Genomic DNA, 12,445 nt, shown 5'->3' with positions numbered 1-12,445 from the left:
AAATGTATCGATCGAGCAGTGTCCGTGAGTGAGTGTGGATGTATGTGAGTGTGTCAGTGTGTGAGTGTGTCAGTGGGTGAGTGAGTCAGTGGGAGTCAGTGGGAGTCAGTGGGAGTCAGTGAGTGAGTCGGTGTGAGTCAGTGAGTGAGTTGGTGAAAGTGAGACAGTCAGAGAGTGAGTCAGTGAGTGAGTCAGTCAATGAGTATGTATGTGAGTAAGTCAGTCAGTGAGGAGTCAATGAGTCAGTGAGTGAGTGAGTGTGAATCAGTCAGTCAGTGAGCCTGCCAGTCAGAGTGAGTGAGTCAGTCAGTGAGGGAGTGAGTCAGTCAGTCAGTCATTGAGTGAGTCAGTGAGTTAGTCAGTGACTGAGTGTGTGTCAGTGAGTCCTTCAGTGAGTCGGTGAGTGAGTGAGTGTGAGTTGGTGAGTGAGTGTGAGTCGGTGAGTGTGTCAGTTAGTCATTTAGTGAGTGAGTCAGTCAGTCAGTCAGTCAGTCAGTGAGTGGGTCAGTCAGACAAAGGCGGATTAACATTTTTTTGAGGCCCTGGGCACAAACCCCCGATGTTTACGAAACCTCACCAAATCATAGAGTTGGCCATAAGGAAAAACAAACCTATTCATTTTGAGGTCAAAAGGTCAGGATAAGCCAAAGGTCAACAATTGGCAAGCGATAACTAGCTGATTGGTAACTGAACACACAAGCTCGACAGACTGAAGACCCTTTTGTGATTCTGCCGCTTGTGTAATGAACAAAGTTAATTTCGGGTGATGTTCAACCCTTTTCACCTTTTGTTACCTCGGCAACCGAAGGTAGATGCAGGTTATGTTTTCACCCCTGTTTGTCTGTCTGTTTTGCTGTGAACAGAATATCTCAAAAATTGTGGACAGATTCGTACGAAATTTGGTGGACAAGTAAGAACGGATTAGAGTTTGGTGAAGATCTGAATCCGAAGCCGGGTGCGAGAATTTTTTAATTTTGTAAACGATTCTTCACCAATGAGAGATCGGGCCAAAACGATATATTACAACAAGATATCTAAAAAGGTCATGGACGAATTATGACAAAACTTGGTGTACGAGTTGCTAAGCGACAAGAACAAGCGATTAGATTTTGGTTCAAGTCGAATCCAGGTTAGACCTTTCAGTGTCCGACCTACCAAAACATAAACTGTTCACCTTGTGCAGGTAAACTCTCCACTGAATGCCGTTCTAGTTTCGTGTTAAAACATCGCTGGATTAGTTTTGTTTCACCTTGGGACAGGTGTTCTGATTTTAAAAACCTCAACGTTCCGCCATGATCACGGGTTGGTCCATTTACTAATGAGGGGTGTTTTTTGATCGTGTAATATATTATAGTGTGGATTTGATAAACAATATCGATACATGTATTAACATTAGAAATTGTACATTTTTTATTGTGATTGTTGTTTCATTTGTTTACATTAAACGTAGTTATTATTTTACTAAACCTACTTTTTCTACGAATACTAACCACATCCCATAATTTTGTAATCGTCTTGTCCAGGTAAACACCAGGAAAACGTTTTTTCTTCGATTCATCACGTGACAGTGCTTTCTTACCTCGAGATGGAGCACTCCCTTCGTGCTGTGTTTATCACCACTCACAAGGTGATTGTTTTGTCAGCAAAGTGAGACCCACTCTCAGTCTAATATCTCGAAAGATTATGAACGACCACAGGTGATCTCTCGTTATCTCGGGTTGCATGACGTCATGGCATTTGGGGGCCTTGTGGACGTGCGTTAATCTGCTATTGCACTCAGGGAGTGTGAGTGAATGAGTGAGTCAGTCGGTCAGTCATTGATTTGAGCGAGTCAGTCAGTGAGTGCTTACGTACGTGACTGAATCAGTCAGTGAGTCAGTTAGTGAGTGTGTATGTTTGTGAGAGAGTCCGTTAGTGAGTGTGTATGTTTGTGAGAGAGTCAGTTAGTGAGTGTCTATGTTTGTGAGAGAGTCAGTTAGTGAGTGTGTATGTACGTGAGTGAATCAGTTAGTGAGTGTGTATGTACGTGAGTGAATCAGTTAGTGAGTGTGTATGTACGTGAGTGAGTCAGTTAGTGAGTGTGCATGTACGTGAGTGAGTCAGTTAGTGAGTGTGCATGTACATGAGTGAGTCAGTTATTGAGTGTGCATGTACGTGAGTGAGTAGGTTAGTGAGTGTGAATGTACGTGAGTGAGTCGGTTAGTGAGTGTGCATGTACGTGAGTGAGTCAGTTAGTGAGTGTGTATGTACGTGAGTGAGTCAGTTATTGAGTGTGCATGTACATGAGTCAGTCAGTTATTGAGTTGTCCATCAGACAATTTTTAAGTTGACAATCAGTCAATTTCGTGTGCATCAGACCAACAGTTGCTGAGAAAATTAGTTTTAAAAACTCAGACACGGCACACGTACGGCACACGGCACACGTACAGCACAAGGCACACTGACGATACAAGGCACAAGGCCAAAGTACGGCACACGTCCTACACACGGCACAAAGCACACGGCACACATCCTACACACGGCACAAAGCATACCGCACACGTCCTACACACGGCACAAAGCACACGGCACATGTACGGCACAAGGCACACGTAGGCCTACTGCACAAGGCACACGGCACACGTACCGCACAAGGCACACATACGGCACAAGGCACACATATGGCACAAGGCACACGTACAGCACAAGGCACACGGCAGAAGGCACACGGCACGCGTACGGCACACGACACATGTACAGTACAAGGCACACGGCACACGTACTGCACAAGGCACACGGCACATGGCACATGTACGGCACAAGGCACACGTACAGCACAAGGCACACGGCACACGTACTGCACAAGGCACACGTACAGCACAAGGCACATGTACAGCACAAGGCACATGGCACACGTACGGCACAAGGCACACGTACAGCACAAGGCACACGGCACACATACTGCACACGGCACATGTACTGCACAAGGCACATGTACAGCACAAGGCACATGGCACACGTACTGCACAAGGCACACGTACAGCACAAGGCACATGTACGGCACAAGGCACATGGCACACGTGCAGTGCAAGGCACACGGCACACAGACAGCACAAGGCACACGGCACATGTACTGCACAAAGCACACGTATGGCACAAGGCACACGCACTGCACAAGGCACATGGCACACGTATTGCACAAGGCACAAGGCACACGGCACGCGTACGGCACAAGGCACATGGCACAAGGCACGTGCGGCACAAGTCACACGGCACACGTATGGCACAAGGCACACAGCACAAGGCACACATACAGCACAAGGCACACGTCACACGTACTGCACATGGCACACGGCACACGTACGGCACAAGACACATGGCACACGTATGGCACACGACACACGTACGGCACAAGACACACGGCACACGTACTGCACTCAGCACACATATGGCACAAGGCACACGGCACACGTACTGCACGAGGCACACGTACTGCACAAGGCACATGGCACACGTACGGCACAAGGCACATGACACACGTATGGCACAAGTCACACGTATGGCACAAGTCACACGGCGCATGTACAGCACAAGGCACACCACACGTACGGCACAAGGCACACGTACTGCACAATGCACATGGCACACGCACAGCACAAGACACACGGCACATATACAGCACAAGGCACATAGTCCATGGGCCAGGATCCCAAATTTCCAGTATCGGTACCACCCGGGGTGACTAATTCTCTTTGGTGTTTTTGACTTGCTATATGTCTGTAGTTTGCATTTTGATATGATAGCCCTTGCAGACTCACAGCTTTTAGAGTTTATCACTTCTTGTAATGGACATGCCCCATGGATGAAAGGCGCGAACACACACTTTGCCACTATCCTTTATTCTCACACCACAATCTTTCTGTTAAGAATCAGTTGTCACAGACGAGCATAAAATACCACATAGGGATCCTTTCGTACCAGTATTACGAATGTAGGCAGTCATTCCCGTACATAAAGGCAGATTTTGTAGATGAAGTGGGTTGTTTTCAAAAAAATTCGAACAACTTAACAAAATATTTATGCAAGTTGAACAAAATATTTATGTTTTTGTCAAGTCACACCCTGTGACAAATCAGACTCTAGGTTTCCTGTTTTAAGCAAGGTATTTGATTCAGTAGAATCAACATGCATCTATGACACTTTTTCTTTGGCTCTTAACATTATTAAATGAAGTACAGTTTCACGTTTCTGTTTGTGCATAATTCTGCCACTGTAGGAGCTGTGTTCCCACGTAATCGGAAGAATGGACGCGACAAAAAGCTGGAATTCGTCCGAGTTTCTTTATTGTCACAAAACAACTCGGGTACTCTGAAAAGCCCGTTTATCGGGCAGCAATATATATACACACATTATCCCGGAGCGTTTCCCCGGGAAAGGCGAGAGGGGGCGTGGCCGGGCATCCTGGCCGCGGCCTGGCAAGTCGAGGGCGGGCATGCCCGGGCATGCCCGGGCGTTCCGGATGCGGCCTGGCAAGTCGAGAGCGGGCATGGCCGAGCGTGCCCGGGCATGCCCGTGCATCCCGGCCGAGGCCTGGCAAGTTGAGAGTGGGCCTGCCCGGGCGTCCTGGACGAGCCCGGCATGGTGATCGCTCCGCGTCCTTGGTAGGTGCAAGGCGATTGTGTAAACCCAGCGGTAACCGCTACACACGTCCCCCCAGAATCAACTTGCACTGGCATGGTCAATTTAAGGGGGGTCCTGATGACCTGGCCGAAGCGACCCCTGGTTGGTCGTGGGGGGGGGGCGGGGGTCTGGTGTGGTGGTGGGCGGTCGAGTGGGGGGCACCGTGGATGGGGGACGGCCTCGCCGTGGCGGAAGGGCCAACCGTGGCGGTTGGTCAATGTCCACGTGCGCCGGCTTGAGGCGGTCCACCGCAATGTCGATGACAAACGACTTGTCGTCCCATCACAGGACCCGGAAGGGTCCGTCGTACGGCGGCCAGAGTGGCCCCCGATGTGCGTCATGATGCACAAAAACGTACTCCGCTGTGCGAAGCGCTGGGGGGACGTAGGACTGGGGGTCACCGTGGTGGGACGTTGGCACGGGGGCAAACCGTCGGGCGGCCTCCTGGAGGTCCGAGCGCTGGTGAGCTGCGGACCAGGGACTGTTAGCATCGGGCACGAATTCGCCCGGGACGCGTAGCGCCTGGTCGTAGACAAGCTCAGTGGTGGATGCCCGGAGGTCCTCCTTGGGGGCCGTGCAGAGGCCCAAAAGGACCCACGGCAGCCGGTTGGCCCAACCGCCGTCCTGAAGGCCGGCCATGAGCGCGGCCTTCATGGAGCAGTGGAATCGCTCGCACAACACATTGGCTTGGGGTTGGTAGGCCGTAGTACGGTGGAGCTTGACCCCCAGGTTGTGGGCGACTGCGCCCCACAGCTCGGAGGAGAACTGCGGTCCGCGGTCTGACGAGATGTCCGCTGGTGCGCCGAAGCAGGCGACCCAGGTGGTGATGAAAGCCTGCGCCACGTCGGCGGTGGTGGTGGAGATGAGGGGAACGGCCTCCGGCCACCTGGTGGTCCTGTCCACCATGGTGAGCAGGTGTGTGAACCCCCGTGATGGGGGGGAGGGGGCCCACCAGTTCCACGTTGATGTGGTCGAAACGTCATTCGGGCATGGTGAAAGGTGCCAGCGGGGCCTGGGTGTGTCGGTGGACCTTGGCCTGTTGGCAGGCTGTGCAGGTGCTGGTCCAATCGCGGACGTCCCGTCGAAGGCCGTGCCAGACGAATCGCGCCGACACCAGCTTCTGGGAAGCTTTCTGGCCCGGGTGGGAAAGGCCGTGGAGGGAGGCGAAGATGCGGCGTTGCCAGGTAACGGGCACGATGGAGCGAGGCTGGCCTTGGGAGACGTCGCAGAGCAGGACAGTGTCCGCGAAGGGGATGTTGGCCAGGCGGAGGCCCGTGTCCGCCGCCCGGAGGGCTTGCACCATGGTGTCGGTGGTTTGGTCCGCCGCCATAAGCGCGAAGTCCACGCCGAGGTGGACCGCGTTCGCGCTGGCCCGAGAAAGACAGTCGGCCACGGCGTTGTCTTTGCCGGCGACGTGCCGGATGTCCGTGGTAAACTCCGACACGGCGGAGAGGTGACGCTGTTGGCGGGCCGACCACGGCTCCGTGACCTTGGCCATTGCTTAAACCAACGGCTTGTTGTTGACGAACGCCGTGAAGGGTCCAGGAGGTGGCGGAAATGGCGAACTGCCAGGTGTAGACCGAGGAGCTCACGGTCAAACGTGCTATATTTGAGCTCGTTCGGCCGGAGCTGCCGGCTGAAAAAAGCGAGTGGCTGCCAAACCCCGTTCACCCATTGCTCATGTACGGTGCCCAACGTGTAGTCAGAGGCATCCGTGGTGAGGGCGATTGGAGCGTTGAGCACCAGGTGAGCGAGCAGTGTTGCGTCGGCGAGGGCCCGCTTTGAGCTGTTTTAGGCCACGTCCATTGCTGCGGACCAGACGACGTCGTGCTTGGCCGGCTTGCCCCGGAGGGCTTCGTAGAGGGGCCGCATGAGTTGAGCAGTGCGGGGCACGAAGCGGTGATAGAAATTCACCATTCCCAGGAATTCCTGCAGGGCCTTTATGGAGCGGGGACGCGGAAACGTGGTGATGGCCTCGACCTTGGTTGGCAGCGGCACGGCCCCGTTCTTGGTGATGTGGTGGCCCAAAAAATCAACGGCCATCATGCCGAAGTGGCATTTGGCCGGGTTGACGATGAGGCCGTGCTCGCTGAGGCGCCCGTACAGTGTTCGGAGGTGGAGGAGGTGCTCGGCCCGGGACGTGCTGGCGACGAGGATGTCGTCCAGGTAAACGAAGAGGAATGGCAGGTCACGCAGGACGCCGTCCATCAAGCGCTGGAACGCCTGAGCCACGTTCTTGAGGCCAAATGGCATCCGCAGGAATTCGAACAAGCCGAACGGCGTGATGACGGCCGTTTTAGGGACGTCGGCCGCCCTGACAGGTACCTGGTGATATCCCCGTATTAGATCGATTTTTGAAAAAATGACCCGTCCTGCCAGACGGGCGGAGAAATCTTGGATGTGCGGGATCGGATACCTGTCGGGGGTGGTAGCGTCGTTAAGGCGGTGGTAGTCGTCACATTGGCGCCAGCCGCCCCCTGGTTTTGGGACGATGTGTAGTGGCGAAGCCCACGCACTATCGGAGCGCCGCACGATGCCGAGGTGTTCCAAAGCGTCGAACTCGGCTTTGGCCATGGCGAGCTTGGCTGGGTCGAGGCAGCGGGCTCTGGTGTAGACTGGCGGGCCCGTGGTTGGTATCTGGTGCTCGATCCCATGTCATACTGCGATGGCCGAAAACATCGGCCGCGTGAGGGCCGGGAAGTCCGTGAGCAGGCGAGCAAACTCGTTCGCCGCCGGGAGGGCGCATGCCAGCTCGGTTGGAGCGGAGCTGCTCAATGTGCATACCAGGGAGCTGAAGGTCTCGGCGTTGATGAGGCGACGCCGTTGGACGTCCACCAGCATTCCGTGTGCGCACAGGATGTCGGCGCCTAGCAGAGCAATGGGCACGCTTGCGGTTACAAACGTCCAAGTAAAGCGTTGGCCGCCGAAGCAGAGGGTGACATTGCGCGGGCCGAAGGTGCAAATGGCCGATCCGTTGGCCGCAACCAAGGAGGGGCCGCAAACCGCGGACTGCCTGTCCTGATCAGAGGTGGGTATGACGCTCAGTTGGGCACCGGTGTCGCACAGGAAGCGCCGTCCGGACGCTTTGTCCATGATGAAAAGTAAGTTGCCCGTGTGGCCGGCGCTCATGGCTGGTAATGAACGCCGGCCCGGCCATTTCCTGGCCTGCCGAAGGTGCACGGGGGTCAGCATGTCCGGGCCTTCTGTCCGAACCTGGCATGATAGTAACACCATGTTTGGTCAGGTGGAGGCCCCGGTCGTCGTGCTGGAGGTGGTCGGCTCGGCGTAGCGGCCACCAATTGCGTCGGCAGTTCGGTCATCGACCGTGCCGGGTGCTCGGGCGCCATGGGCGTTGCGCCGGACGGCGGTGGGTCCCAGGTTGCTGCTGCAATGCGTTGGCCTGCCGCGGAGATCTTGTCGGCTTTCCTGGCGAGGGCGCAGGGATCCGTGATGGTCGTGCTCGCCAGGGCGAGGCATACCGGGCTAGGCAGCTGACGGAGGAACAGCTCCCGGAACAGGAATGCCGGAGAGTGCTCGCCGAGCAGCGAAAGCATGTAGTCCATTCGCTCGGACAGGCGCGTGTCACCGAGCTCGGGCAGGTCGAGCAGGCGCCGTGCGTGTTCCGCCGATGAGAGGTCGAAAGCGTCGAGGAGGAGCTTTTTAATCACGCCGTATTTGTCAATGGCTGGCGAGCTCTCGAGGAGGCTCAGGGCACGGGCTGCGGTGGCTGAACCGAGCGCTGCTACCACATGGTGGAAGCGGGTGTCGTCGGTCGTGATGCCTCGCAGGGCGAACAGGGAGTCCGCCTGGGCGAACCAAACTGCCGCATGAGCCTCCCAGAGGGTAGGCAGTTTGAGGGCAACTGCCGTGTCCATGTCGGTAGGTCACCAATGTAGGAGCTGTGCTCCCACGTAATCGGAAGAATGGACGCGACAAAAAGCTGGAATTCGTCCGAGTTTCTTTATTGTCACAAAACAACTCGGGTACTCTGAAAAGCCCGTTTATCGGGCAGCAATATATATACACACATTATCCCAGAGCGTTTGCCCGGGAAAGGCGAGAGGGGGCGTGGCCGGGCATTCCGGACGTGGTCTGGCAAGTCGAGAGCGGGCATGCCCGGGCGTCCCGGCCGAGGCCTGGCAAGTTGAGAGCGGGCCTGCCCGGGCGTCCTGGACGAGCCCGGCATGGTGATCGCTCCGCGTCCTTGGTAGGTGCAAGGCGATGGTGTAAACCCAGCGGTAGCCGCTACACCACCAAGTTATTCATCATCACCATCATCCATATCAGCGTCAGTTAATTCCACTTCTGGCTCTTCACACTGGCTTGGTTGCTGCACGTTTGTAGTTTGCACATGTCTGTGCACTTCAGGCCATTGCTGAGGCAGTTACATGCTGGTAGTTTGCATGACCGCACACATTTGCAGGAGAGCAGCTGCAGCACAGCATCTGGTGCAGGCGAGCCGTGCATCCACTCAACAGCCAGCTTCCCATCCTCATCAGTTGTCAAACCACAGTCCTTTGGGCTTGGAACATAGGGCTGGCTCTGCAGACATCTCCTCCAGATGGCAGCTTGATAGTTTACATGGCGAGCATGCATGAATAGACAGTCCTCACAAGGAGGGAGTTGACTTGACTCAACTTCTCCATGTCTGGCACAGAACAGTTGGTATAGAAGCTTGTTGACTTCAGATGTGCAGCTAGAAGGCATGTACATATGGCAGGTGATCTCCTGTAGCTTCTGGAACAGTTCTGCAGATACTTCCCATGAATGTCCAAGTTCCATGAAAGCTTCCTGGTAGGTCTTGTCAGACTTCACCTGCTTCAAGGTCGTCATCTTCCCATGGCCAGCGAATGCACTGACTGTATCACAGCCTGTGAAGGCATGCATACCAATCAAGGCATCACAGACAGTACCTCCCAGTGCATGGCTTAGCGTGGTGATGTCCAGGAACCTTGTCCGGTTCTTTGTTCCACATTTCTGGTACATGGGTCATGGGATGTTGCTGCTGACCCCCAGGCAGATAACCAAGACGTCTGTATCCTCAGCAGTGATGACAACAGACTTGTAGCCAGATTCTGCTGCATGAAGAGCATGGAGTAGTAGGCGAGTATCAGCTTCTTCCTGTGAGGATTTTAGCTCTGTGGCCTCTTCCCATTGTTCTTTGGTGATCTTGAAGCAAAGCTGCTCACAGGTAACATAGAGTACCTTGTCCTCCAGTTTCTCTCTATGTCTTGGCCCCTTCCATTCCTCTACCAGAAACTTGATCAGGCTTGTTTTGTTCGAAGGACTGCTGAGCAGTTTCCTCCATTGCTGGATGTTGTGCCCAGGTGCAATGTTCCGGAATTGGATTCCAGTGTCTGCACACCTGTTGGCTCTTTCTGCGTCTTTAATGGACGTCTCTTTGTAAACGTCAAAGACGACATTGATGCGATGGCTCTTGGCACCTTCATGGAGAACACTTGACAAGGTTGATTCTGCCAGCTGTGAGAAGGTCTTGTCATTCCCTTTCAGTTTCTGGACCAGGCTCATCCCATCAATGACAGTTGCTGATGGCTCTGGGAGGAATTCTGCTGGAGAAACGTTCTTCTCCAACTCTCTCGCTAGGGCTGCTTTGTTGGTCTTACGGAGAGAGCCATCACCGTTGGCGAGAGCCCATGGCAAAGGCCCCAGGGGATGTGCCAAGACATCGCTCATGTGTAGCTTTCTGTTTTCCGCAACAAGGATCATCTGGCCAAACAGTTTCCTGTCAGCCTGTAGGACCACATCTTTGGCACGACCTTGGTTGCATGGCTTCTTTCTGATGTCAGAGAACGTTTTCAGTTTCTTTCTCTTGGAGAGATTTGCACAGTCACACTATCCAGTCAGCAGGGTATACAGGAATTCCTTGACCAATTCAGGAATGACACTCTGCTCTGTATTGGGTGGCCATGCTTGACTGAGGTCTTGCTTCTTGATCTGGTTCCTCAGCTGCATTGCTGCTTTGGTTAAGACATGTACAGAGCTGGCAGTCCTTGCTTCTTGCAGATCCTTCTTCATGTTTGGGGCTTGTTTGGCAAGATCATCCATGGAAAGGCTGTCTGGATAGAGGAGAATCTTTCCTTTCTCATCAGAGACAAAGTGGAGTGATCCTCCCAGCTCACTTTCCAGCTTACGACGAACATGTTTCTTCGGTGAGGGTTTCATTTGGGTGATGCCATGTGCGTTCATGGATCTCTCTAGCCTACCTGTGAGGTCTGTCATAGGCAGTATTTCAGGATTGGGAAAGAATTCATTCCTGATATACAAGAAGAGTTCCTCGTAGGCTTGTCTCACTGCTTCCTCATACTCTGCATCCTCTCTTTGTTCATTCTCCTCACCTGCACCAGAGCTGGCAGAAGACTCGTCTTTTGTGTACAGTTTGTAGCATGACTTGTGGTAATGTCCCTCTGCAGCAAGAAGGTCTCTGCTCAGTAATGCCTAAGTCACACATAGGCGGATATTTTGGCAACTACTGGCGACTGCCGGCGATCAAGATTTTTCGGCAACTACTGGCGATTTCGGGCGGTCAAATATGGTCAGGCGTCAGTATGGCGGCTGCAGGCGGCCACATTGCGACTGCATTGCGACGATGCCCCGAGTGGGATGGCGACTGTTGAAGATCGACGATGACTGCATTGCGGATGCACGGCGGCAGCGTGGCGACAGTCTGGCGGCTAGATTACGACCGATGGCGGATCGCGGCGACTGCATTGGGGCCGGGTGGCGGTTTACTCCGACGTCCGCAAGACTGCAATAAGACCACCGGCGATTGGAGACGATTCACACAACTTTTTAAATCTTTATTTCTCTATTTTACATTTCACTTTATTCATTTCAATGATGTATGACATGAAGCATAAATATGTTTGATGTACAATAAGAAAGTTAACAAAGATGTATCATTGTAATGTAATAATCAAACTTTTCTGCAGGGAGAGAGAATGGAAATAAAGTCCAACAAATTATTTCCACTGGTCCCGAGTCCCATAAATAAAGTTTCCAAAGGACCAAAGTCCCAAAAATAAAGTTCCCAAAAGTCCCAAGTCCAAACAATAAAGCCATATCCTTGTCGGCACCACAGGACCTCACTCCACGGAGACCCTCACACCATCCTGTCTTGCCATGGAATCGTGGTATGTCGTAATGCAGTCGCCAGGCAGTCGTATCTCTGTCGCCAGTGGCCGTAACTCGGCCGCCACTAGTCCTACTGCTGTCGTCGTCAGTCTCCCATAGCCACAGGGGAGACGTGGCAGTTCTTCTGTAGTCGATATGCAGCTGCAACAGTGTCGGCCCGTAGTCGGGAAGATGCCGCAGGAAGGCCGTATGGCATTCACATCTCTGCCGTGCTAGCTGGTGGGCCGATTGCAGAAGACTATGAGCGACTGGGTTGCGGCCGCTTTACGGTCTTATTACGGATACCGATGACAGCATGGCGGTTCCATCACGACAGCATGGCGGATTTTTTTCGAGTGTGACTGAGCGCGCCGTTTTTAAACATTACATTTTGGCATTGTTTAAAAAAATATTTGGCCCCTTTGCGGCTCTTGCCGACTGCAGCCGACCTGGGGAGGATAACCACGACTACAGGTGACCGTCCATTACGGTTTCATTACGATTGTTGGCGGGTGGTGGCGATTTTTCCAGTCGCCAGTAGTTGCCGACAAATCCGCCTACGTGTGACTTAGGCATAAGGCAAGGATTCTTGGATCCAGTTTTTTGGTTGCTGCATTGCGAACCCTGGCATCTGCATGTAACTCAACACACTGGA

This window comes from Myxine glutinosa, chromosome 1 (assembly GCF_964187855.1).
Source record: "Myxine glutinosa chromosome 1, kmMyxGlut1.1, whole genome shotgun sequence".
Lineage (NCBI taxonomy): Eukaryota > Metazoa > Chordata > Myxini > Myxiniformes > Myxinidae > Myxine > Myxine glutinosa.
The sequence above is the reverse complement of the archived record's forward strand: the minus strand, read 5'-3'. Positions refer to the sequence as shown.